Source organism: Apteryx mantelli, chromosome 4 (genome assembly GCF_036417845.1).
Source record: "Apteryx mantelli isolate bAptMan1 chromosome 4, bAptMan1.hap1, whole genome shotgun sequence".
Classification (NCBI taxonomy): Eukaryota; Metazoa; Chordata; class Aves; order Apterygiformes; family Apterygidae; genus Apteryx; species Apteryx mantelli.
Window position 1 is genome coordinate 89,054,080 of NC_089981.1, and position 27,192 is coordinate 89,081,271.

The 27,192-nt window shown below is 45.0% G+C and overlaps 1 long non-coding RNA gene across 2 annotated transcripts in view; it reads right to left on the bottom strand.

Annotated features, from left to right (window-relative positions):
• LOC106492650 (uncharacterized) overlaps nt 1-27,192 on the bottom strand; it is a 386,415-nt gene that overhangs the window by 202,873 nt on the left and 156,350 nt on the right. For both annotated transcript variants that reach the window (XR_010884044.1, XR_010884043.1), the window contains exon 3: nt 16,685-16,759. This is a non-coding gene — a long non-coding RNA (uncharacterized lncRNA). The remainder of the gene's footprint in view (nt 1-16,684; nt 16,760-27,192) is intronic.

Here is a 27,192-nt window from a genome sequence, read left to right on the forward strand (position 1 = left end):
AGACGGTGGCAATTTTAGCAGGGCAGGGTGTGAAGGTTACTGCGTACACAAGATGATACTACGTCACTGAAGTATCACGTTTCCTGAACAGTCTGCAATGCGACTGAAACTCATTTTTGTCTCATATGGCGTCACTTCAAGCTCTCTATACGGCCCACGCTTATATAGTATTACCATTTACATACTCAAGGGGGAGAAAGCAGCGTATAATTAAAATCGAACTTCTAGCAGTTGACTATGACAACTGATCCTCTGGCTACAGACTAGAAACCCGTATTTATAACATTTGACTGTCAAAAATGCATGTTTATAAAAATTTGTGTACACAAAGTCAACTCAGTGTTCAAGGGATACGCGATCCTCATAGCGCAGCCAGTGAAAGCAGGCTGAAAGCGGTTCGCACTCAGGCCTGCCTGGGAGCTGCTACCCGTTGCGTGAGCGGTGCGGTTTAGACGCCGGGGCTCTCCCGCCCGACCCCACGTCCCCCCGCCCGCTGCTCAGCACCGCGGCCCCGGTGCCCTTCACGGCGCTGACCCCGCTCGCGCAGAGGGGGAGTGAGGGAGGCAGGCCACAGATTAAAACCTACTGCTTCAAACATCTCTTCCAGCTTTTTCTTTTTTTTAATTTAAAGGAAAACTGGATGACCTGCAGCCTAGAGGAGGGTGTAGCATCAGGACCCTGACGGTTGCAGGATGCAAACTGCTGCCACGAAGTGAGCTGCATTTCCATCTGCCTTTACCTACACAGTTTCCTCAAACAACTCAATCTGCCGATTAACTCCACAGAATCGTGCTGTGACCATTTTGGCCCAAAGCTCTTAGAGGTCGTACAAAGGGTTGGTTGGTTGGTTTCCAAAACCATCACCGAGCATTTATTTTTTTCAGGATGGGAAAGGGTTCGTTTTTCCTTTCTTTCCCTTCCGTATCTCAGGGGCAAGCCTGCACTGCAGTTCCCCACAGTTTCACAGCTGGACAAGTAGGCTGGATTCCCGACTGGGATCACTAAGTCCATTTTGTAGCCTTATCTAGCCTTCTGGTTCCAAACACACTTGGATGCTGTCAAGTAGAAAGACAAGGTTACCGGTTGCCGCTAAGCAGTGTAGCCCAAGGTACACAGCTCCCGTGCCCGGACAGAGAGAGGCCTCTGAGCAGCGACCTGCCATCCGCCGCTTGACCCGCATGCTGCCTGCGGAAGCACTCTGCCGGCAGGTGCCTTGTAGCACCACGCTTTGCAGAGGAGCTGGCGGCCGGTGAGAGGGAGAACAGGTCCCAAACAGCCGCACGGCCCCTAACTGCATCCGAGCGCCCTGCAACACATCCACGCACCTTCCTCGGCTCTGCACGGAGCTGCCCTGGCTGCTCTCGGAGGCTCTGTCCCAGCAGAGACACAGTGACGGCTGGAGATGGCTTAGGGAACCTGCCGTACGCGCACGTGGCCCACGCTTCCCTTTGCACGGGACGCGCTGCAGGAAGCCTTTGCCAATACGCAGCACGTAATTGCACGTGCCATTAAAGCGGCTGCTCTTTGAAAGCATCATCCTGAGAACGCGCACCGACCCCCCAGCCCCCAGGAAACACAGCCGGCAGCCAAAGCCCCCCGCAGGCGCTCGCTGCGCCCCCGCTCCAGCCCTCGCCGCGGCACGGACGGCAGCAGAACGGGCTGGCGAGGAGGCGAAGCTGCCAGCGCTGACAACTCGCCCTTGGTGTAGGCAGCTAAACTGCAGGATACTTCTGTCGCTGCAGCGGTGTCCTGGTCTCCCGGCTGCGCCTACCAAAGCTGGGGAACGCAACCTTACACAAGGCTGTCATTTATATACATGGATTGATGCTAAAAACAGGAAAAGGATAACCTGGAAATACTTAATTCCTAAACAAACCTGTATTAGGCTGGTGCTGCCCTTTGAGAGACCGGGCAGTAGTTTTGTAGGGGTGTAGCTAGGATCAGTTTTGTGATCCTTTGAGCAATTCAAAACTGCAGACTGATAAAGAGAGAAAAAAACTCTACAGTTGTGCTTGCAGTGTCCTTCCTCACATCCAAATGGCTTTTGATTAGTTATTAGATTAATTTCCTCATTCCACCCTAACTATAATGTATGGAAATTGATTTATTAAAAGTATTAGTCAAAGAGTCTTAACAACCATTGACAGAAAAAAGACTTTGAGGACAATTCCTAATGAAAGCTTGTGTCATCTCTAAACTTCTATTGAACTTCCAGATCCTCTTTGAAGAAGAAAAGTATTTTAAAAAGTTTCCTAAGGTGATATAAAACTTTCCGTTTTATACATTTTACAATAAATCATATTTTTCTGCTGAACCCATGTAGAGATCTGAAACTACCAAGCAACAAGTCTGCCTATTAAAGCCCCTGTCTTTTGTTGGATATTTCACTTGCATTAACTAGGAAATTGCACAGCTCCATTGTCCCTGAGATAAATGCGTTCTCCCCGGAAAATCTTAGCAGATTTTAACAGTGGATTCATCCTAGTAATTTCTTGTTTCTTGCTGGATATAATGCAATGGTATCTGCTTTGAAGTTCTTTATCTTGCCTTATCCTTTCTTCTTTAAGGAGCAATTTCTTGTTATTTCTTGTGCTGGAACTAGTCTTTATACAGAAGTCTGAAAATACAAAGAATAAAAGTGTCCAGCCTGGCAGAACTGTGAGCATCTGTCTAGCAGAAATGTCTGTAGTTTTTCAAAAACAGTGAAACCATGTTATAGTCTTTCAAGTCTCCCCAGATTGTCCACGCTTTGTGAAAGCTAGTCTTAGAATGACATCTTGCTTTTGCCGTCAGCCTCTCTGGGCCAAACCCCGGAGAGGACTGAGTGCCATTGATGTGAAGCATCTGTAACTGTAAATACCATCTGTATGGCTACTGAAGATACTTCCGAGCAGCTGCTGGAAAGTAAAAAACAGATACAACTCTGCCCAAATGGGAAAGTCCTCAGTTTCTACAGCAGAAATATAAAGGTTTCACAGAAGTCATTGTGCAACCATTTTTTAGTCGAAAGATACCACAGAGCCTGGGTATAAACCTACTAGAGCACCAGACAGAGGAGATGGCTTCTTTCCCAGGCTGTTTCTCCTCCTGTGTGCCGACCCAGATGCACCATTAATCCATATAGAACAAGCCAGTCCACAAGGCACAAGGGGAAGAGAGCTCGGCTATGCAGAGAAAAGGGGTATCAAGCCCTTCAGATTCACAAGACCTTCTCCAAGCATACAAAATGGAAATAGAGCCAGAGTCTATGCTAAGACAAGTAGGAAGTATGTTAAAAAGGACATCCTAAGGCCTAGACTCTTCCCAGCCAACTTCAGGAACCTAACTGAGGAGGCTGAGGCAGAAATGTAGTGCTCTGGGCATGGCATGGTAACTGGTGGGAAAACACAGATACCGGCCAGCAGCGACTGTCCCACTAGCGATCATATCATTCTCTGAGGTGGTGTATTGCTCCACACTGACAGAAGAGGAAACTCAAGACTACTACACTTCTTCAGGCTGGAAGGGACAAGGGCTTGAAGGGATCAACACAGGTCTCAGGATCTTTCCTCAGCGTCTTCCATTTTCAAAGTCCCTTCCAAACCCATGATTTTATTTCTAATTCATACACCAGTAGTACAGAGACCTCTCTTGGGATGCTTGACCTTGTTGGTTATTCTGGCATCCAACAACAGTCTCTGTTCAGGAGCACAAGCTCAAGATCATTTAAGGTTCTGCACAGCAGAATGGACAGAGCAGCCTGAGGTTTCAGACCCTGTTCTTTGCTAGAAACACCAAATGGTCACTCATTATTTGGGAAGAAGGACAGTCTTTGCTGGTTTGAGAAGACAGGGGAAAGAAAAAAGCAGGGGCCTAACTTGGCTTATGAAAGATGCAATCTCACATTCACATTCCAGTTCGGCCTAGTGGTATTTTTTCCCTGAGGAAAGAGACTGGACCCAGAAGTCCAGCTAGACTGCGTACAGTTTCCCAGTGGACTGTGTGCAGGTTTCAGTAAAGGCGTTTTTTATCACTTCCAGCAGTGCAAACAACATTTGAAGAGAGAAATGGCAGATGGGTTATAGAACTGCCATGCCAATAATAATTACTAATGCGAATGTTAAGAGCACACATCTTTTTTTCCATAAAATGTTTAGAATAAAACACATATTTATTAATTTTAAGGAAGCAATAACAAAATTGCTCTGGCTTCAGCTTTTGGAAATGAAAACAAGTAAATTTGGCCTCACAACCACTACCTGCAAAGTCATGGACAACAGGATCAAAAACAGGAGCTGGGGACTAGGCAGGGATGTACCCTCTAACGTCCCTAATCAATGGCTGGGGGTGCTGGGGAATGGACCGCAGCAAGCAGCCAGGCTCACATGCTCCCCTTAGATGGCATCACCCATTGCCACTCTCAGACACAACACGGAGCTAAATGGGCCACTGGGTACTTCTTGCACAACTCAAGCATCCCTAGAAAGATTCAATGCAAGGAAAAGTTCCTCCATACAGACCTCACTGTTCTATTAGGCATAAGACACTGTGGCTATAGGTCCTACAAGAAGACTACAGGATGCTCCTTGGGACAAGAAAGGATATGAGGACTTGTCAGAAGGTCCCTTCCAAACAGACAAGCTCAAGCTGCCCAGAGGCATCTCCATATGACGAGGAGGAGGCAGGCAGGTGCCAGTCCCCACACGCGCCACGAGGTAGGGCTTGCCTCTTTCTTGCTTCCTTTGTCTGCATTCTCCATTTGGACTATACGTTCCCCTGGGGCAGGCACTCTCTTTTTAAACCATGCAATACATTTTATTTGGTACAGCAGCACAGAAAAGATAACAGCAATCGCTCCAATAGCTCCTCGGAAAGGAGCAGAGTTCACACATCCTGCTGACATTTCGGAAGGGTAAACAGAAATGTACCCATATGTGAAAAAAATTATGCAATTTTACTCCCTGCAAATAAACAAATTACTTATTTTTAAAAATCAAAAGGTAATCACTCTCTTTTCAAATTGTGTAAAAAGATGGAAACTGGATCCCTGTTCCTAAGACATTAATCAAATGCAGACTCAGTTTAATGATGTTAACAGTCATTAGCTTTCATAATCATTCAAAGGGCTTCTACTGAAGTTATTTGATCTCAGGCTTTTTGTTCACTTTTCTGCAGTATTTTAGAGGGTCTATAATGTTTGAGAAGCTTCATGTTCTGAATAGGAAAGGAATCACAGGACTAATATTACTATTTATTACTTTTTTCAACTCAGTCAAACTTAAATTATATGCACAAAACTTCAAGATGATATGAGGCACATAAACACCCATATTTAGTATTTTGATAGTCACAGAAGAAAGCAAATCATGAACTTGTCTATATAAAGTTGCCAGGCTGCTGACAAAGTCTTTCAGAAATAATGCTGAAAAACAATGAAAATCTAGTTTATGAATGAAGTTTGTGTCAAGGTAAGACAGCATTCCCTTCAGCATTATAAACAGTGCTTTGATGAAAGTTTCATAAATGGTTTAATTTTTCTCTTTTATCTTCTCTCACTCTCCCTTCTCTAAAGCTTATCTTTCTTCAGAACAGCATCCACAGATGGCTCAGAAGATGGGAGATGCCTCCTGAAGACTAGAGGCAGAAGGTTTCTTACCTACTTGTTGGAGGAAAGCTGGTTCAAATATGCATATTCGACACGACCAGAGTGCCTACCAATTCAGGCCCTGGCAAACGGTCACTCCTAGAGGCAAAAGGTAGTTAAAAAAATAAAGACGGCTGGGGGGATCTCCAAGACTTTCTCCAAAAAATGCTCTCTGATTTGGCAAGGGTCTCCCATCCCCAAACTCTGCTATCTCAAAGCTATTATGTGAGATGCAAGAAGACCTTGACTGCAGCCCCAAATTTGTCCAGGTATCACCGAGCATTTTTTTTTCCAGGAAATAATATATTTGCCATGAAATACGGTATCACACATCCCCAACGTACTGGCAGACTTGAGCTGAAGTTTCCAAATAGATCCAGCTGAGAGGGAAAAAATGGAGGGGGGGGATTCAAAGCTATAGTTACAAAAGCAGAAGGAGAAAGGCACGTTACAAACCATCAAGGATACACAGCCCATTGCTTCCCTGATTAAGCGCCGGCACTCCTTTAACTGGGGATACCTTTCCTTGTTCCTCTGCTCCCCAAAACAGTCTAGTGTATAGGATATTTTGAGATAGAGGGAAAGGCAGGTTTTACATCTGCTTCACTTTGTATGTGGGATCATTCATTGTAGGAGGGTTGTGAACCCTCTACTTTCATTTGGACCGAAAGGCTTAACACGAGCTATCTGGACGTCCAGCCCAGTGCTAGACTTCCTCTGTCCTCCTGGTGGAGCAGTTCCACTCTGTGTAAAAGCTGAGCATTCACTGAGATGTAACCAGAAGGATAAAAAGCACTCTCTGAAATGGTAATTACTACCCTGAACTGCAGAGACAGGACACCGGGATTCCAGTCTTCCTCGGTTAATGTTTATTTATAAATGGAGGTGTATTACCAGAAGAGAGTAAAAGCTTTTCTAGCTCCAAAAATCCTCTAGCCCTGTGACCTGAGAACCTGCTCGGGAAATGAAAGTTCACAACCCTTCATTCTTCTCACCTGATGGTTGCCTTCATCTCCACATACCCCTTCCTCTAAGGGTTCATCTTCAAGCCTGTCCCTCTGGCATGTACCATGGCCACACCTTCAGCATCACCTTTTCTCTTCCTGTTTTCTGCCAAATTTGTGTTGCTTTCTCTCTGCTTTCCTCCAGGGAGTTCATAAGCAGTGTGAGGATTTCAGAGCCACAAGAGCTTGTTCTGCCATCCCATCAAGTAAATGCTGTCCTCTCCTGCTAACGCAGCACAGAAAAAACAGGAGGCACAACGCCACCCTTCTGCGGCGCGGGGGGCAAGAAGGGGGCCAGCACGCGCGATCTCTGTGCGAATTGCTTTCTGTGGATAGTTCAGGCAACAAGGAAGAAACCGCGGATGGGGCTGATGCTGCCTTCTCCCACGCGGGAGAACTGAATGTGAAACCGGGTTTAGGTTAGAGCGACTTACCGGCCAGAGCTGCCCCGCCAGGTCAGCCAGGGAGCAGTGTGCATTGACAACGTGTAAACGGGGAGCAGGGAGCTTGCTCCGGCTACCTCCAGACAACCGCAGCCCAAGGCAACTGCCTGCCCTTCACAGCAAGCAACGTGAGAGCTGCCTTCCCCTCACCCATCCCACCCACCGCAGGGGAACCGAGGGACGCAAGCCCTGGCTGAGCCTCATCATTTCTAGCTCCAAACCCTTGCAGCCGCAGGAAAGCCAAGCGGCAGGGATCTCTGCTGCTCTCTTATTAATTCCACTTCCAGCAAGCCACTGTTTGTTGATATCAGAATTACATGCAGATATCAGACTTTTATTTAGAGTATTACAGGAATTGCTATAATCTCTAGATTCTTCTTTTGCTCCTTATCATAGCAGCTCAGCTCTTGCCTGCTTCACACAGTTGCTGCTTTTGTACTGCCCTTTGTTCAAATTTACATTTAGACAACAATTAAAGGAATATGCATTTCACATTCACATCATATCACATGAGAATTTATTTCTCTAGAAGGCTGGCAGCAACCTGAAACAGCGCTTCTTTTATTAATGGGAAACCACGGAAAGGATCACTGCATTCCTGAAGCAACACGGGGGCTGTTGCCTTTCGTTGTGCCTGGTACCACACCGGATACGCTGTTGGGTGTTTAGCAAATAAATAAATCAGCAACTCCCGGGGAGAGAAACCAGATAGAGGCCATAGGAAAGGTTCCTGATTTGCATGTTGCATCTGTTCGTTGATCATCCTTGGTAAAGCCTGGCTACTGATGGTAGCAAATACAGAAGCTGCTTTCTTAGACATCCCCTCTTTCTTTGTCTACTTCAAAGCCTTCACGCCCAGCCAGCCTCCAGGAAAGCACGGCCGAGGCCGGCGGTGGGCAAACCGAGGCTTGCAAAGAGCCAGCGGCAGCCCAACATGAGAGCTTCTTCTGAAATACGGAAGAAGAAAATCTGCAAACCCTTCCCTCTCCCCATCGCAGGATCCCCCTCCTCTTCCCAGCTCAAACTAAGGAAAAAAACAGTTTAAGAGAATGGTTCTTCTGAAAGGAGGGAGAACGCAGTTACAGGGCGATGCAGGTGGAGAGCACATCTCCTGACACGGGCACCGCAGCCCGGAGCAGCAGCCCAGGGAGCACTCGCAGGGGTCAGAGCTGAACGCAGCCACGGCTGCTGGAAACGGCCGGAGAGGCAGCAGGGTGAGCAGGCTCCCAGGTCTTACTGGGAATTTTTCTTCCCGTTATCTCCATAGTGACAATGGGGGAGGGGGTAGGAGAAAGCAGAAATAATAGAATATCCTGCTCTAGCTGTGAAAATACAATAGTACATAACAATTGTGCTGTCTCCGTTTCCCTACAACCAGGGTCTTCTGCTCAGCTAACTCTCACATAAGGGTTTCATAAACCAGACGTGTGTTTGTAGATACAGGGAGTGACAGGCTACGGGATGATAAAACACTGATTTTAAGAGGATAGTACCTGAAGGGACACAGCATACGCAGCCCTCTCGAGTCACCTATGCTTTTCATAGTTCAGTAAAGAGTTGGGTTTTTTTGAGGCGGCATAACTGTAATAGAGAACATCATAGCTTTAAAAATTCAGAGGGGTACCAAGGGAAGTCATCCTGATCGGCTGCCTTCAGCAGGCCAGTAACAGCTCCCCGGCATTGCTGCCTGCCCAGCACTGCCAGACCGCAGAGCCAAAGCATCCCGGGGTCAGGAGGCAGCCTGGGGCCGGGAGAGGGCTGCTGGGCAAGGAGAGGAACCAGCTCTTCACTGGGCAGCCAACACAGGCGCTCGAGTCCTTCTTCAGCTAGGAAACCGAGGCAGCGACTTGCAAGCTCAGTAGTTATGTTAATCCGATGAAACAGTCGGAAAGGGGCATCCTAGCTAGAGGAAATGTTCCTGATCATCAGCATAGCATCTCTGTAAGGGGTCAGCAGTAGGGAAAGTAAGTGGAAGACTGTAATATACGGTCTGCATTAGACAGCGATATCAGCACTGATCTCATAACTTTCCATTTCCAGCAGAAGTAAGAGTTATTTCCCAGGCTTCTCCTGGAAGCTGTTTTGTACATCTCCTTTGACTATCAGGACTGAGGGGTCAAGGACAGAGTGGCTGTTTCCCCCAAATTATTCTCCCATTTCACTGAAACTGCTTTCTTTATACCTTTCAACAATACAAAACACAGTCAAAACTTGGAAGTCAAAATAAATGAAAAATCCAGAATAGAAACACGCCATTTCTATTCCAAAGCGCTCCATGTTTCTGAGGGAACTCCCACTGAGATTATCGCACTCCTACAAAGCCTGTTCAGGGTCAAGGGCGCAGTATTTGCTGGTGGGCAGTGCTTAAACGGACACATTTCAGGCAGCTCCCCGTTCTTGCGGTGGTTTAGCTCAGCACTGTAAAAAGAAGCCTCAGCTGCCCTTGCTCCCACAACACACACACACACACACAACACACACACACACAACACACACACAACACACAAACACACACACACGGCAGCATGAAGGATGGTAGCAGCAGAGCATATAGCGAATACATTAATCAGGAACCAGCTCCTCCAGAGCTGCCCTGCTGTGTGACCTTCTGGTTTTATTCCACCCAAAGATGCACCCAGAAACAGAACTGTGATATAAAAAAAGCAGAGAATTACACAAAGGGCAGTATTTCAAAATACAGATTACAGATTAAGAGTGACTCAAATACATGTTAGTATCGTGGCAGAGAACAGCTTTCTTAAAGGTTTAACTTAGCTTCTCTTTTCTTTTTTCTTTTTTTTTTTTTTTGACGTTCTGCAGATGCATTCTGGTCTTTTATAAAAACTATTGCTCTGAGCAAAATGTAGTGGTTTCCATGCAAAAAGTAGAAAAATAAAGAGAGCAGAATACCTTCACTGCTATGATAATTTTGGAAATACTCACTGCTGCAGAATCTCTCTCCTACAGTGTCTTTCTAGATGTGGTATAAGAATTATATAGCTGCTTATCATATTTGAATTAATTTGAGATAATCCATTTAATTTCAGAAGAATAAGGTTGGGAAACATGCTTGGTTGGGATGTCTCCTGCTGCAGTAACGAACGCAGGGGAAAATGAAGGCAGGAATGAAGTTGGTCCTACAGACCAGATGCTGAAATAAATTTACCCGGGTAGTTGTCTTCCATTTCTCTTTAGGTATTCACAACTATTTGCTAGGACTGCTGCTTGTCTATCTGAGACTCAGATTATAGTTTTAAAATTGTTTTATTCCCACTCCAAATTCACATGGATTTTAACACTGGGATTTATCCTACTTCACGTTAGCTACTTAGAGGTCAGCACATCATCTGAACTCATCATTTAGACACCCCTCACAGCCAACGGAGAGGAACAGGCACCTTGGGAAGACAACTCATTTTCCCCAAGCTGGACTCCTCTGTCAGGATGGATGATATCTCTGCTGACTATGGTCGGAGCACACCTGAGACTACACATCCAACTTGTACACAGCTAACATTTGCTGAGGTGAGTGCCACTCCACCACCGAGAAAGTCATCCCCAAAGGAAAGAAATAAAGAATAAAAGCAATGCAAACAAGACCAGCATGGTCCTGCATCCTCTGCCCTCCTCTGAGTCGAGCCGTCATTCTCCTGACGTGTAGCGTTCCTGAGCATATCCACATGGACACGCTCGACCATTCAGGCAGCTAAGAAAAAGGAAACGGCCTGTCTGAGCTCATTTCTACCAGCATTCCTCAGTTTTCAAGCGGTTGGAGAAAACACATGTGACCGCCTAATAAACCCCTACGAGGGAAGAGGGCTCAGAGGAGATGGGCAAGGGCGAGGTGCCCATGAAGCTCAGGCAGAACGTAAGATGTGACTGACCACAGCTGTTGCACGGAAAGCTGACTTTATCTCACCACAAAGGGGCCTGGAGGGCGGCCTTCGTTTTAGATAAACAGCTACGGCAGTTGAGTGGATCAACTGACCCCATCCCAGCTGAGTGGATCAACTGGTGGTGTAAATGCTCCTCCGGAGTTCATCAAAAGAGTGTGAACGTCTCCCTGAGTCAGACAGACCACCAGGGGTGGAGGCCTGCACGTGGCTCAGCCCAACATAGGGTACAAAAACCAACCAACTAACGAAAGAGTTTTGAAGAGAGTGACGGGCTTGAGCTCGTTTCAACTCACGTATTCCTTCCCGCTGACTTGGGACGCCCAGCGTCGTGACGGTGAGCATATCGTAGAGACCGGGAATACGAATCACATTTTTATTGTCATTGAACTGTTATGTTTACCTAAGTGTAATTTACACTTGCATTGTGACTTCAGTATATTGCTGTATCATTCTGCTAAATCAAAAATCCCGTGTAACATCAAATACTTTCAAATAAGTAAATTTTGATATTAAACATTACACCCTCCATGTGTAGAATATCTAAAAGAACCTGGTCAGAGAGTATCGGACACTAACAGCACAGTAAAATACTCTGCATTTTAGGGAAACCCAAAAGCAGATCCAGAGCTCAGCTGTTTTCCAGCTCTTTAAGAGCATGAGGAGAAAAGTATACTGGACCACTGTATCCTGCAGCTGATACAAGTCAGAGGGGTGGGAGGAGAAAGGTCTGAGATAGACAAACTCTGGTGCTCTCTCACTTCTAGATAGATGCTAGGATTAGTCATACTGGAAATATTATTAACAAAAATCGTTTTAATAATGCCATGTTTGTATTGATAATCTTTTCTGGGAGCAATGTTCATGCTCTAAAGAGTCTTTTAAATAGAAATTGAAGAGTTTATGATCTTGCTTTTTGGTTCAGATTCATCTCTTTTTCTAATGGTTAAATGCTGCCTTCCATAGCATACATAGTAGCATCCTTTTCCTAAATACTTTGGTATCATACAATTATAGTTACTGTAATCAAACAGTTAATGTTTCCACTGAAAATGCCTATTTAAAAGAATTTTATTTCCCTCAAAATTGCAACGGCCCGAAGCTCTCAGCAAAGGCAGGTCAGAGCAGCCTCTGAAGTACCTGCGTGTATTCTAGTAGCTTAAAGGTGCCATAGATTGCGCTCAAGAACAGACAGAATCACCCCCACGCTCGGTGGGTCACAGCACAGGAAAACATCGCAAACGGCCTCCGCGGCATCGCTCAGCACTGCTAACGGCAGGGCTGCTGCAGCCCAGACGCGGTGGTGCTCACGGGCAAAGGCGGCACCGCACTGTGATTCCCCTCACGCGTCCTGTGAGTGCAGCCAGCAGAGGAAAGCGGCGCCAGCGCCGGCTGGCCAACACCGGCAGGTCTGCGAGCCGCGGCCTGTCCCCGCAGCTCCTCTCCCCGGCATGGGTCCCCAGGCTCCCTCTCCCTCGTGTAAAGGTTGTCACTGCATGTCAGAACACAGCATTTTCCGACAAGAACTCCAGCATTAGCTATGTATTTTACACCACAGCCACCATCCATTATCATTAATACTCCTAAATAATATTGAAGACTTTTGTCCCTCTTACCTATAAGCAAGTTCAATTATAACATCAGCTCTTAACAATGGTGCTATTAGCACTACCATTACTATTATGATTTCCAGTCATATATCAAGCTTCCTGGGTAGCAATATCATCTCCATTCAGGATGCTAATTAGCACCAAAGATGACAATTATGTAGATTTATGCAAACACTAAAACAAACACTTCCCCATACACTGGATGCATTACGTTCTAGGCTCCTATGGCTACAGTTCATAACAGCAGCATGCACTCAACTTACACGACATCAACTCCAAACATTTATCACCTGCTGAATTAGCCCAGCGTTAGTCCAAAGCTTTTTTTTTTTTTTTTTTTTAATTTTCAGATGTCATCAAATCACAGATGCTAAGACTTGAAAAGATTGAGAGGTCACCCAGTGCACACCTCTACCTCAGGACAGGACCAACCACACCTGAAGTACGTCACTAGGATGTGCACACTGTGACAGTCACACGGTCTGCATTGCATACAGGTTCTCTAGACTGCACCAATTTCATTGAGGGCAGGGATTTTTCACACTTCACTGTGTTGGATCTCCTGTCATTTACTGTTATGTCCTACTCAGCCAAGAGCTGGGAGAAACAGCAATGAATAGATGTTTGTTGCCTTAGACTCTTCCTGTCACCGATGTCTTGCTCAGCATGCAACTACTCAGTGATTAGAACTACATATCAAAAGCCAAATATCTCAAAGCAGCTGCTTTTGCGTTCTTTTCCCTACCAATAATAACCAGTGTAGTCTTCCTCTTCCTCCCCTAACCGTACTTTCTCTGCTGACCTCTGCAAGGATGCAACTCTAAAGCAGCTTCCCCCAGAATGGCCCTGAAGAGTTACAGGGTGGCCCACACTTCTGAAACACACTCCGGAAGAAACTCGAAGCTCCTGTGCATTCATATATGACTCGACAGCAGAAGAAAGACTCCCGAGAGAGCAAAGAGCCAGCCATGGGAACGAGTTGTGCATGGGTGGGAACACAGCTCGTATGCCCAGGGTCAGTGCTCTCAGCCTCTGCTGAGGACCAGCAGAGGCAGTCGGCAAGGCTACTCCATTCCCACCAAGGTGAACTGTCCTATCTCCAGTGCACATGTTTGGCTCTGACACGAACACGTGAAAGCTGGGCTGAAAGAAGGGTGACTACAGCTCCTTCAGCTCCGGACCCTCCTTCCCCAGACTCATTTTGGAAGTCACTGGACAATTCCCCTACAAGGCAGAAGACACTTTCCCCTCACCTCTTCCCGGGCATTGACAAAACCTGAGCAAAACTGACAGCAATGAAGATCCAGCCCAAAGTGCAACATCTGGATAGCTCTGGCAGCAGGCAGCGTCAGGTCTTACACAGAAACAAAGGGCAGAATGGGGAAAAAGACGACTGGTAGAGAAGAGAAACTGCAAGAGACTGCGGTGGGCTGCAAAAGGCACGACCACAGCAGTCTGCCTAACTTTGTGCTGGACAACAGAGGAATCCCAGCACAGCTGAGGAGACCCCTCTACTGCCGCTCTCCATATACTAGGATATATCCTAACTTGATGAGTCACTGTCTTCTCTTGTTACTCAAAAGAAAGCCTAGAACAAAATCACCTGCTTGTTTCTTCCCATGTCCTGATCCTGTTGGAGGTCGGGAAGACCAAAGGCCACCCCTTGAAGTCAAGGCTAAGACACTGGATAAGGCCTTTGGAAAACAAGCCTATGGATAGCCAAGAACCTGCATTCTTGCTTCCCGTCTCCATTCATAAATGACTCCTTACCCTCTGCCTTCACTTCTCTGCCTCCTTCCTTCAGGACAGCTTTAAGGAAAGCCATTTAAGCCTTGTGAAAACAAGAATAAAATGTCATTTCAGCCCCACCATCCTGTTAAGAACCAGGACTACATCATTTCAGCTGCAGGAGTGGTCAAAGACTAGCAGGAAGTGAAAAATAATAACATAGTAATGGTTGATGCTTTTGGAATCGAGCAAATTTCTCCTCATTGAATATGTTTGTTATCTAACGTTGTGGATATATCAGGCTGTGGTGAAGGTGTTTCTTGGCTTATCTAGAGCTTGCATAGAACTATTATTTTGCTATTTGTTAAATGTCTAAATAAATAATGCCCTGCTGTGTTCCTCTGTAATCCTTTTTTCTATTTTGTATTTGAAAAGTTGAAAAATTACTGAGTTTTATACATAAACTTAACTGGGTACTTAATCCTCTTTTCAAGATTGTGTAAAGTAAGGTTTCACACCTTAAGGTTCCGATGCATAATTAGCATGCCCTGCTCCCATCACGGTTTTCTTTTAAAAATGATTTTAGAAGTTATCAGAAAACACCTCCTCTAATTTTAGTATGCAAAATTCTAATTACAGTATGAATTTTTAATTTCTTAATTCTTTGCCATTCTTATTCACCCTCTGGGTACTGAAATTTAATTAATTCTGCTTTACTTTTTCTAATAGATTTATGTGTATTATCATATATATTAAATTTTCATTTCTGCAACTTTTTCTTTTTTATTGCTTCCCACACTGACAATGTGCACTTCATTAAAAACATGTAATCACCGAGCTGCAATCAAGACATAATTGCACATTTTGGTATTATAATAACATGTATGTTCTTCATATTTTATTAGTGAAACTCCCTGTTATGCTTGTAACTCTTAGAGAAACCTTTCAAATTGCGGTTGGATTCTAAACTAAATCTTTAAGAGAACTGGTGACATCCCTGTATATGCATTGAAGGAGTCAGTGATGCTCACAGAAGACAATAAAGTACTGCCTTTCCCCTCGGGTCCACTACGTCATTCTGCGGAGACAAAACCTGAGACTGTCTTCACAGCTGTGACCTAGCTTGGAACCAAGGGAAACAGCACACACCAGGACAAAGCATACAGCAAGCGAGCCACCACTAAGGGCAGCCTGCGTATGGAGTCCTCCTCCAGCAAAGCTCTCCTGGTGCGGAGTATTGTGTCACCCCAGACAGAAGGAGGTGGAAATGCAAAAGCTCCTGCTTCCACTCTCTGCAAATCAGGAGCGTACCTCTCTTCGCTACCGCTTTCGGCCTTGGAAGCTTCCCAGTTGCTCTTTAATCACTGCCCACAAGATCCTTTTTGGTTGGTTAAACAGCATCTCCAAATGAAAGCCTGCAAGGGACCCTCATTAGGTTAGAGAAGTGTTTGGGGGGAAAGCGGGAGGTTACCTGACCCTTCTTTAGCACGTTGACCAAGCTGGTTACATGCTTCAGGGTCACAATTACACTCCTCAAATATAATCAGTCTCCTCAAAGGTAAAATGACTGCTATCAAAGCATGCTCAAGCGTGCATCACTTCCCAGAGAAACAATCACGTAAAAAAATCAAGGTTTTGCTGAAATGTTTAACAGAATACACCAACTGCTTTCAATGGAAATGGAAGAAAATGGTAGAGTCCACAAGCTTATTTTACTTTTTCTTTGTTTGCCTTTCCCTTAAAATGCTTCATGTTTCAGCATTCAAACTGAAACATAGTTTCCCAGTTCAAATAGATTTTTGTTCAAAGCTCAACCTAATGAAAACAATAAAGTAATTTTAAAATGATCAAAAATGAGCAAATTAATTGATCTTCACCATTGCTTTATTATATAAATTTGCAGAGAGTAAAGATATTGAAGATTTTGACATTGCAGCTGGGAATCCAAAAGTATGTTAGTTTATCTAAATGTTTTTAACTGCTCAGTATTTTTTCTAAAGTGAAAATATTTTTATCATCTCAGAAACTACCTCCATACACTAAATCAATGCTTTCTCCACGAAAAAGACATTGATCTACTCAATTCATATAACTTCATACTGTGTCTCATTTGCTTGTGACTTGATCTTAGAACTTTTATTATGCATATCGCTATTATTTTTATTTCAGTCTCTGACTGGTACTTTTCTAAGCACTTTAGAATTAGAAAAAAAAAAAGCAGAAGATCTTTTTTTTATTGTACAGATGGAGAACTAAGCCAAAATTATTTTAGCAAATCATCTAAAGCCATACAGTATGTCAATAATAAGAGCAGACAACGGATCCTGGAGCTGTCTCTTTACAGCCCTTCTCCTAACCATTAAGCAATTTATCTGGAACGTACCTGAACACGGCAGAGTGGGTGGCAGCACCGGCGTGTCTCACCTGTCCCTCTCCGCCTCCGCCAAAGCCATCATCCCTATGCAGAAACACAAATATTACATGTAATCCAGGTTCAATTTAAGTCATTACGCTATTTGCCTCACCTTAACACAAATGCCGCTCAGGCAGCCTCACAGCTTGCTAAAACACACCCAGAATTCAGGTTAGCTTCACGCTAGAAAATGTTTTAATCTACTATATTAACATTATTCACAGTAAATTTTACCGTCGCATTAGAAATACCAGGTTCCTGCCCAGACTTTTAATATTCTGATCCTTGGGATGATGTACAACAGAAACTGTTGTTAGTAATTACCTGCTACTTGTAATAAACTGTCAGAAATAAGGAAGAAGCTGGAAGAGTCATTTCGAATCCAATGGCAAGATGTCAGCTCTCATAAAAAATCTGAGATCAAATTAGAGATCTGTCTTTGCCGACAGAAACAGCCAAACACAGAGCCCAAAGGCAGGAGGGTAAGTGCTGGCTTTGGAAAATGAATGGGTTTTCTGATTAAGCGATGTTACGTATGTCAGGCAGTTACTTCTGGTTTATCTTAGGTGACACCACCTGGTATCAACCAGCACAGTATGACTGACATGTTGATATAATTAATTCAGCAACTTAAAGATATCACTGGTTAAAAAAAAAGGGGGGAAAAAGAGAAAAAGCAGAGAAGTGCACAGAATATGTACTCCCACAAAAAGCTGCAAGAACTGTCACACACCGAAATTAAATAATATTCATTCGGGTACCGATTTTTTCTAATTTTGGGACAAATGCATGTACAGCATGAATACATGGCGAATTCCGGAGCCCACTGGAAGATCCTAGGAGCAGCCCTGCCACAAAGCTTGTTCTGCGTATGATCATCTGATCACCACTGCGTATGAACAAGGACAGCTGATGGAAAGAAAGGAAAGTTTGTGACCTAATACTGTATTGACAAACACTGATAAAAACTCATTTTAAAAAAGGAGCCTGTGACCTGACGAAGGAATTTCAAAACATTGCAGTTGAAGCAAATAACTGTGAGAAGATGCTAATGAGCCTCTCACTATCTGAAACAGGAAACACCCTTCGTGTACACTGCAGCAGCGTAAAAAAGCAGGTGCCTCCTAACGGGCATTAAAAGATTATATATGTATAAATATATTAATGTAAGACAAAGACAGAGGGTAATTTTCCACATCTTTAGAAGTAGTGTCAATGGCAAAATCAGTCTCCCTCTACAGAAACAGAGTCAATTGTCTTCCTCAAAAAAAGAGCTGGTATCCAAAGGTGAAGTTTGGTAGAGCTGTTCAGCACATCATAACTTGCACATCTGTGCTGTATGACAGGACTCCCAAAAGCTACCGAACACCTGGCAGCGAGTGCTTGTCCTGAACTTCAGAAGAGACATTTTCGGTTAGAGTCCTTTCGCTCTGACCTGCAGGGCCTATATTTACAACAATTCTGCTAATTCCACGAAGATTTTTCCAGCCAGTCATACGAAATTCTTCCGTGCATGTCCCTACTCAGCAAACCGCACGAGCTAGGTGAGCCAGCTGCCCAGCTGCTTTCCTTTAACAGTATTGAGTAATACAGCACCTGGTTTCAGAGACATTCTTCTCTCCCGTTTTATGAAATACAAAAATTATTAGGAATACAACTGCTGATACCGAGCAGCAAGACATCTTAACTTTCACTCAACAACAAAAAAATCTAGGTAGGAATTTAATGCATTCTTCCTGCAGTTAGAAGAACATCACTCTGTTGCATTAGAAGTCAGTCTCTAGAAGACCATTACAAATGATTTTGTCTTTGCCTGACATTCGACCTTGAAAGACACGAAGAAAACTGACCAAACACTGCGGCTGCTCTTCCTCCTTCCTCCAGGATAACCACCTTCTCTTCCACCCACGAGGCCACGTTAAAACACCTCACAAGCTCCTGCGCGGTGTGACAACAACCCTTTCTGCTGATTTGGCAAACGTTAGTGAAATAAATAGGCCCAGCGAGCCAAAAGCATTAACAGGACTCTGCAGCTTTCGAGAATTGAAGAGCTCCATGTGATTTTTTAAAAACATCAGGGACTGCTTCATCACATGGCAAACAAGCACCATCCGAATCCTTTTAACTTTCCATCAGAAATACCAAAACCATACATTAGAAACAGCTCAGGCATATGAAACATAAAGTATTAGGTAAAGCTTTCATTTTAACTGCATCCTTACTACCTTCGTTTTATAAGAAAAATCCTTTGACAGCCTCTTGGATGCTATTAAAGATGGTCCTGCGGTCAGGAGGCAGAAGAGCTCCCTGGAGGCCCCGATTTCCTTTGGGTCCCTCCACCTGGCTCAGGTGTCGAGACGTCTCTGCGAGGCCAAATGACAGAGACCCAACAGCGTCATGGCTGATCTCAGGCTCCCAGGAAATGACAGCTGAAGCAACCACCCTTGCAGCCCCAGTTTTAACTTGTACTGCTTTCCAGCTGGCTTAACAAAAAAAGACACCCTCCCCTGCCCCAGAAAAATGGGAGAGGAAAAGAGGGATATCCGTACTGAATAGCTCATCTGAGAAATATTCCACCTAGCTACCACTTTCTGAGGACACTGATTTCCAGTCCTATGTGTCTCTTGCTTACCAACAAAGATCACAGTATAGCCCTTGCTTTTTTACCAATTACAGGATGTCATGTGCTGTCCTGCATGATCATCTGCATAGACAAGAGAGCTCTGCAAACTCTAAGCCGAAGACAAGTAGCGGCTAATCCACCCTGCAAAGGGCACATACGAGCACCGTGCTGCGAGCCAGGCACAACCCCTGTAACACAAACCATACTTGCTCCCGTTGACTGTTTTCTAGCAGATGACGATATTTTACTTAAACTCAGTAATTCTAATCTGTGTTCATAAAAAGCAAAGATAAACACTGATGTCCGGTTAGGGCAATATTGATAGTTCAGTTGTTTGCTTAGAAAATCCCTGAAATCACAGAGCCAATTGCATAAATCTGCACCCAGCCAACTAGACCGCTGTACGGTAAACTGCAAAGAAAAGGGGGTTCAGAGACAAAACCGGGACAGTTTTCTTAGCTTCTCTCCGGGTGCAAGAGTTCCTCTGTTCCACGGGGTTACTTCTGTCACTACCTCCAAAATTCAGAGAAAAGCCCTATGGTTGGTTTGCTTGTGTTTCAAGTGGCACTTAAAGAGAAGGGCATCAAGATAAAAAGACTGAAAACGCGTAAGCAGCTCTTCTGCTACTAATCTGTAACTGGTAAAATGTTCCCCAGTGGAGACCGAGCATTTTGTGCCATCTCTGACACTAGAGTGTTTAGAATATGAAGGACAGAAAACAGTGCGTCGTAACTATTAAAAATAGAAGAATAGATCAAGAACACGGTAATAGCTTATCAGACATTATTAGCTGGCACAGACATCTTAGGTCACCTTAGCTTTGCTTAGGCTAAATGGAAACTATCAGGTCTGAAAACAGCAGCAGTGGGACACAGAGGAGTTGAGGTTTTGCAGAGGCAAAAGGATAGGAGAAACCTTCATGTGATTTACACAAAGATGAGATGATGATGTCCAATCAATTATGATTTTTTTTCAATTTTAACATAATAAAAAGGGACTGAGTATCCAGGTTGCATTCCTTTTTTTGGAACCTATGCTCATGCAGAGTTTCTATGTGCAGATCCACAAACCCTTCCTGAAGTTAACTGCTGAACTGAAATAAGCTCTTCCCCTAATAGGCAGCTTCCCTATCAGTGCTTCTGAAAGAACCTCCAAGGCTTGTTTCATGTAGCTGCTTTTCTTCTTTCATTTTTTTTAATTTTCATTCCGTACTCATGTAACCATCATTTTAACACATTTCACATCAGTGTCGCACATAAATTTGCCTTATCACATCTGTTCCGCATTATTCTTTATTTACTTGCTGTACCATATGATGGAATCTTTAGGTAAAATTATTTCCATCTGCTAGCGGCAAAAGCTTCATATCTTCAGGGTGGTTTCCCTGAACTCCTGTGACTTCCCAGTTACCGCTGGGCTTGACCGCAGCCGTCCCCCGGGAGCCCGCTGGGACAGCGCTGAGCGCTGCTGCTGTGCACGGTGACAAGTGCCGCTTGTCATCCAGGAGGGCACTGCAAGCCTTTCTTAGCCTGCTTCTCAGCAATACGGCAGCTGTCGAGTGATAATTTTTACTCCTCTTCTTCACAATACTACGTTCAGAAACTCTTGCGGACAAAACGTACGCACAAAGCCTCCCTGGAAACACCCGTGTCCTCCAGCTCAAGCAACTGCCCAGCCGGGTATTTCTAAGCAGCCGGGTATTTCATCTCACTGGAACTGAATTTCTAACTGAATTTTGGCCTTACAACAATTCTGCTCTACTTTGTTCTGCCCAAGCCTGGCCACCACCACTTCCAAATGAAAAGTGCTCCCCAGCTCTGTTTCAGAACTAGCGGTTGCCCCCACAGCCCAGGACAGCAGGAAGGGATGACACCTCCTTCCCCGGTCCATGGGCACGGGGGGCTCCAACCTCCCTGTGCCTAGGAAAGCCCAGTGTGTCCCCCAGGTGCAGCGTGGCCCCATCGTCCTAGCTGTGCGGGCCAGCTGTGGGCCGCAGAACTGCCACCACACGCCCTTTTGCAAGGGCTTCGTTTCCGTGACGCGGGCTGTGGTGCCCACCTCGGAGCGGAGCCGGCAGTCCTGTAAGTCACTCCCCAGAGCTGCGGCACTGCCACCAGCTACTGCCTGCAGCAGAGCTCGTTTTGTGGGTGGCGCTCGAGATAATGATGAACCAGGACAAAGAAAAACCAGCTGTGAGAACAGAATTTGAAGGAAAGCAGGGTCACATCTAGTTATGGACCGTCCCTTCCTTCCCACAGGCTGGGTTCAGATGGGCGCTCAAAGAGCTTGCACCAAACACACGTCAGCGCTGACACACGCGCCTCCGGGAACGCAGCCTGCCTGGCAGACAGGTGAGCTGGCCTTTGCAAATCTTTGCTGTGACTTACAGTCTCCTAAGAGGGGAAGGGTAAGAAATCTGCTCAGGCTGCCCCCACCGCCGCGCCATCTTAAACAGCCCCATCTTTAGCTGGCGGCTGTCACTCTACCGCATGCATAGGATGAAGAGCATAAATCCACAGAGCTGTCTATGGGAAGTGCCATTGCTTCAGATACATTCAGGCTTTTGAAAGAATTGCAACAGAGGGAAAAAGCTGACTGTGTGTAGCAGGGCTGTGTGGAACCCCAAGATCTGTGCAGTCACCAAAATTCACTGCAGCACTGAAAGAAAGCAGAGGAGAAAGAGGACCTATGGGATGTAATTGCCATTCACTGAATAAATTAAAGACAGCTCCAGAAATCTTCTAAAATTCAAAGCTAATTTCAAACCAAACAGAACTGCAAACCAGGAGACAGACCCATAATTTCTACAAGAAGCCTACCGTTGACAGCTGGCAGCTACAGAGCTTTCCCCTAATACTATCAAGTATGAAACCAAAGCTGAGGGAAGATATACATCTTGGTGGGCTCCAATTTCTGGATTGTGATAAATCTATTGTCTCCTCAGCCATGGACTAGCGCCTTGCTCCTATTTGAGATGCTACCGCAGTGAAGGAGCCAAGGCAACAAAGCTCGTCTCCAAACAAGGTTTAGCTGGTTCCCAGCTGAAGGACAAAGAACGAAGATCCCCCCCGGAGGGATAACAAGGACGGGACTTCCGACATAGCTGAGCACTGCTTCCTGGAGGGGGCAGGACTCCAGGGCCTCCCGTTCACCTCAACTTGCAAGTTACATTTTTGATTTTGGTCCCGGGCACCTGTGAAGCTGTCTCAGGGCTGACACACCTGGCAGCTGATACAGCCGGGAGTCGTTGTACATCCCAGTGTTCAGAGACAGGGCGCTGTCTTTCTGCGAGAAAGCGGGGTTACACGTCAGTGAGGGAAAGGTTTATTTGCAAAACCAGTAGGACATCAGTTGAGGCTTGCACCCAGGACTGTCTTATTTTATAGATCACCACTTTCCTAAGCAGAAACAAACTCTGCGTCATGGCAGGCCTGACGGTTTACTCGGACGCAGCAGGTTTACACTACTACCTCCAAAGGTTAGTAGCGAGGAATGCATTCCCGCTTCAACTTCAGAGCTGGCCCCGCTTGGAGCTGGGGGCTGGACCAGATGACATCCAGAGGTTCCTTCCACCGAAATTACTCTGTGACTCTATAATCATGGATAGCAGCGCAGACAGGAGTCGCACACCCATCAGCGAGCCTCAGTGTCAGCTCGCTGTCACTCAGGTGTGGCGGTAACCCCATAAAAACTCCCCCACCTTTTCTCCTCCTCAAGCCACCACAGCGTCGTTTCCTGTGCTAAGGAAGTGTCAAAGCATGTTGAGGTTTTTTAGCACAACAGATGGCACCAGAGACAGCACTAAAAAACCTGGCCAGATTTTTTTTAACTTTTTTTTTTCCAGAAAAAGCTTGTTACAGCTAAGAATTGAAATATTACTAATAAATAAATAAATAAAGCACTATATTACGAACCAGACTCTCTCATGGACATGAACCAACCAAACTGTTCTAAGTAACTATGTACCATCCTCCAGTCTTTAAGTGGAGCCTTTCATCACAGGAGGCAAAAACATGCTTGCTTTGTCCCTGGACGCTAGCTTGCCAATGCAATGCCATTCCATGTCACTTTAGGTTAGCTGCCAATCCAGTGAACATAAGGCAGAAGACGGTGAAATACTTAAGCGTATTTTAAATACCGGTAGATGCAATTTCCATACTGGGTTTAATACAGGTTTACCTTGTTCAGCTGCAACGTGCAAGCAGAACAAGGCATGTGCACAGCTGGACTGCTTTCTTTGGTATAGTTCTTCTCCCTGGCACAGTGACAGGATGAGACTATTCAGCGGAAAGCATCCAAAATATACATGTGCACACCAACATTATGCTGGCATTTTGCCAAGAGGGTGTTTGAATCCCACTTTCCCTTACAGGTACTAAAGATTCAATTTTTGAGCTGGGCGGTACAGATTAGGGGATGTGATCCATGCCTTGCGCACTACAGTGATAACACACACACACACACACACACACACACACACACACACACAACTGTCCGCAAGTGAAGGTGTAAGCGTAGAGACCCTGCTAGGCATGTGTTTCCATCACATCCTGCCATTAAATTGCCCTGGGCATCAGTAACAAAGAAAACACACAGTTTCATGGGGAATTGATGCTACAACAGCTTTTCTAAGCAGTTTGTGTTGAGGGACATCATGTAGCTACTGCAAATATGAAAAGACCTGTTTCAGCGTTTGGTACCACTACTGCTGGGGCACACTAAGATGAGAGACATCACAGAGTTGTATAATCCCATGCTTCAGATCTCAGCTTGACTTTCAGGAACAGGAAGAGATTTTAAATTATTCCTTACCTTTGCCCTCCTCCTTCCCAAGTACAAACCATGCTAAGTACATACTGCAAAGGGGCTGCTTCCATCTGACACAGTCTATTACTGAACGAATCAACCTTTTATTGTAGCAAACCTAATAAAACAGTGCTAAACCCAGCAAGAAATATGAAAACAATCAGGCCCTTCTCTCATCAAGAAAGGAAGGAAATGGTTAAGAAAAAGGGAATCAAAAATAGACTGAAATAAGGCATCCAGGTTCCTAGACAACCTGATGATGATTGATCCAAAGAGAAGACACGAGTAGGAATCCCTTTATAAACATATGACAACATTTTTGGTGAAAAATGTATGAACAGAACACAATTTCTGCAGACTTTTTTTGCAGGCAAGAAAAGGGCACGTGCCTAAAGGTGTACGGGGAAGTGCTACCTCTAAGTCCATGCCAGCGAGAGCACGACTTCAGAAAGTTACCTCGCCAGCCAACAACGGCTCTCCGAGCGCTGATGCCTCTCAAGATGCGGAGGTGGGGCTGTTGTGCGCACAGGCCATGGGGATGGAGCCGGGTCCCTGTGCTGTCCCTCCTGTGCCATGCTGCCACCGAGCATTATGAGAGGCCATTCCACAGGCTCATCCCAGCCACGAGGAGAGAAAGAAGAAACGGAGGATGTGGATCCTGGGGGGTGAGAAAACCTTCTCAGGTGGAGCAGAGTGGTGAATGGCACGGCACATTCTCACATACCGGAGACCCAAATATCCGCTCACCTGAGGCAGGTCTCATAACCTACTTGACTACAGAGAAAATGAAGGTTACTACTGAATTGCAGTAGAGGTACTGAATTGCACTGTGCCCGAGCATTAGTCACCTGACAACCTTCCTTTAAAAATCTGTATCCAGCTTATCCAGAAGAAACCATTATGCTTTAGAGCTACATCCTTCTATCAGTGAGGAACAGAGGTTTGAGCTAGAGCTGTAGGCGTCAGAGAAAACAGAAGCATAAATAATCTCAGTCATTTAAATCAGGGGCTACAGCAGCTGTGAACTTCCTGAGCTGCGTAAGGCACCAAAGCCACCGCTCGTAAACACTAGGAAGTAACAGGTTGGATCTAAACAGCCAAAACCTGTGAATACCTCAGCAGAGGAGAAAATATTCCAGAGGAAGGAAGATGCACACAGAAAAGGTTATAAAAGTACAGTGAGCACAAAACATCCCACTGCAATGCAAACACAGCATGAGCCACAGAACAAGCCAGGACATACACTCAGGCAAGGGCATCTGAGACTTACTGAAATACTAATTTCTTAAAATACTGTTTGTGATTCTGTCTCGTTAACTCAATACCGTGTAGATACAAAGCAACAAATACATTTTGCATATGAAAAAAAGCCTCAGACAGCAGGTGAAGTTAACCATACAGACTGTGGTATGCTTTCTATACTCTCTGGCTGAAGCGACTTGCAGGTAACACGTGGCATCAGGAGTAAAATGAGGTATGAAAGCAACGTGCCTGGAAGAGTGGCAAGAAGGGAAGCGCCGTTAGAGCCCAGGCTCTCTGGAAGTGTGGGAGGCACGTGGGGACAACGGCAAAGAGCACTTCCCTTTCAGCAAGCAGCGGTTTTGCCCCTGGCCACAGAAGCTTCAGAAACGCCTGATGTTTTTTATAGCGTCTGGGTTCATTCACGCAGAGAGGGTGAACACTAAAGCTATTTTACAGAAGTTTCAGTACTGCGCTCCATACAAAGACATAAATTACAACAGATAAGGTTTAGGCATGTATAAAAAGAAGGTGAAAATTTAAGCAAGTTTATATAATATCTCAAGCTGAAGAGTCAACAGTCTTGCTATTTTCTGTGTGCAAGAGTCCTTGATCAGACACCAGGTAACAACTCAAACAAATTTACAACAAGACCGAGCATTAATCTTTGACAAATATTGTGGCAACTGGAAGAACTTGAGAAAAAGAAGTCATCCTGCTAATGCTGATCCTTAGGAAAGGTAAATAGTGCTTGAACACAGTGCCGATGAAGAGGATACAACATATCCCAAAAATCAGAAGAGCATTCAGAAATTAAATGTAAAGTCCCCTAAAGCCCCCGAAACATCAAACAGTGGATATCAAAACAGTGGCTGAAATTCAGGAAGAGAAAACTTGCACCAGATTACACAATTCTGCAAGAGCTGAAAACCCCTGAAGTGGTCACAATGTGGCCAAAGTTGACCACAGATGCAGAAGTCAACACTGAAGTTGCTTCAGTGATATTAACACTGAAATCATGCCGCTTGGTAACTAGATAAAGCTGGATTTTGGCATAGTGAACTACTTCTTAATAGAGTAATAAACAAAGTGTTTAAATAAGAAACCTGGAAAAGATTAAGCCTGTAATAGTCATCACAAACATGTCATGTGCTTGGTTTTTACCAAGAAAGAGCACACATTTAAAGGGTTCGGTAAGTTCACTTCCCTGGAAACCACAGAGCAACCTAATACATTGACTTATCACTAAAGTGCATCTATGTACCGTCCCTTAGGCACGGACAGGTAGGTGTTAAGTAGCTTTTTTTAAAGGCCTGTTTCCCATTACTCGCAGAGGTAGGGGAACTGGAACACAAAGACGTTTGTAGCCTGCCATAGCTCCTGCGTCAGCACAGGCTAGCAGGTGCCATAAGGAAACTAGAACACGGTCTGTCTAAATTCAACAGCCCTCTTAAAGCCGCTGTGTTCTCTGATTGCTCTTTGGGTTTGTGTCCCCTGCCTGAGGCATTTGCCAGGAAGACACAGAGCACTGATTAAACACACAAAGCTTTACTCAACGCCATGCTGTCTCAAGGAAAAGAAAAGCTGAGAAGTGCACGGGCTGAATTACCATTTCAGTCTTAAACATGTAATTTGCAAACTGAATAAAACCCAGTAGATCTTGGTGAATGAAAAAGGTTTTTTAACACTAAAGACAAAAATCCGACTGACCTAAGACAATATGCGGACTGCAGTTGGCAGAGTTAGTGCTCAGGGATGAAATCCTGCAGATAGCAATTAAGATGATCAGCATAAAGTGGTCCGTGCTGTC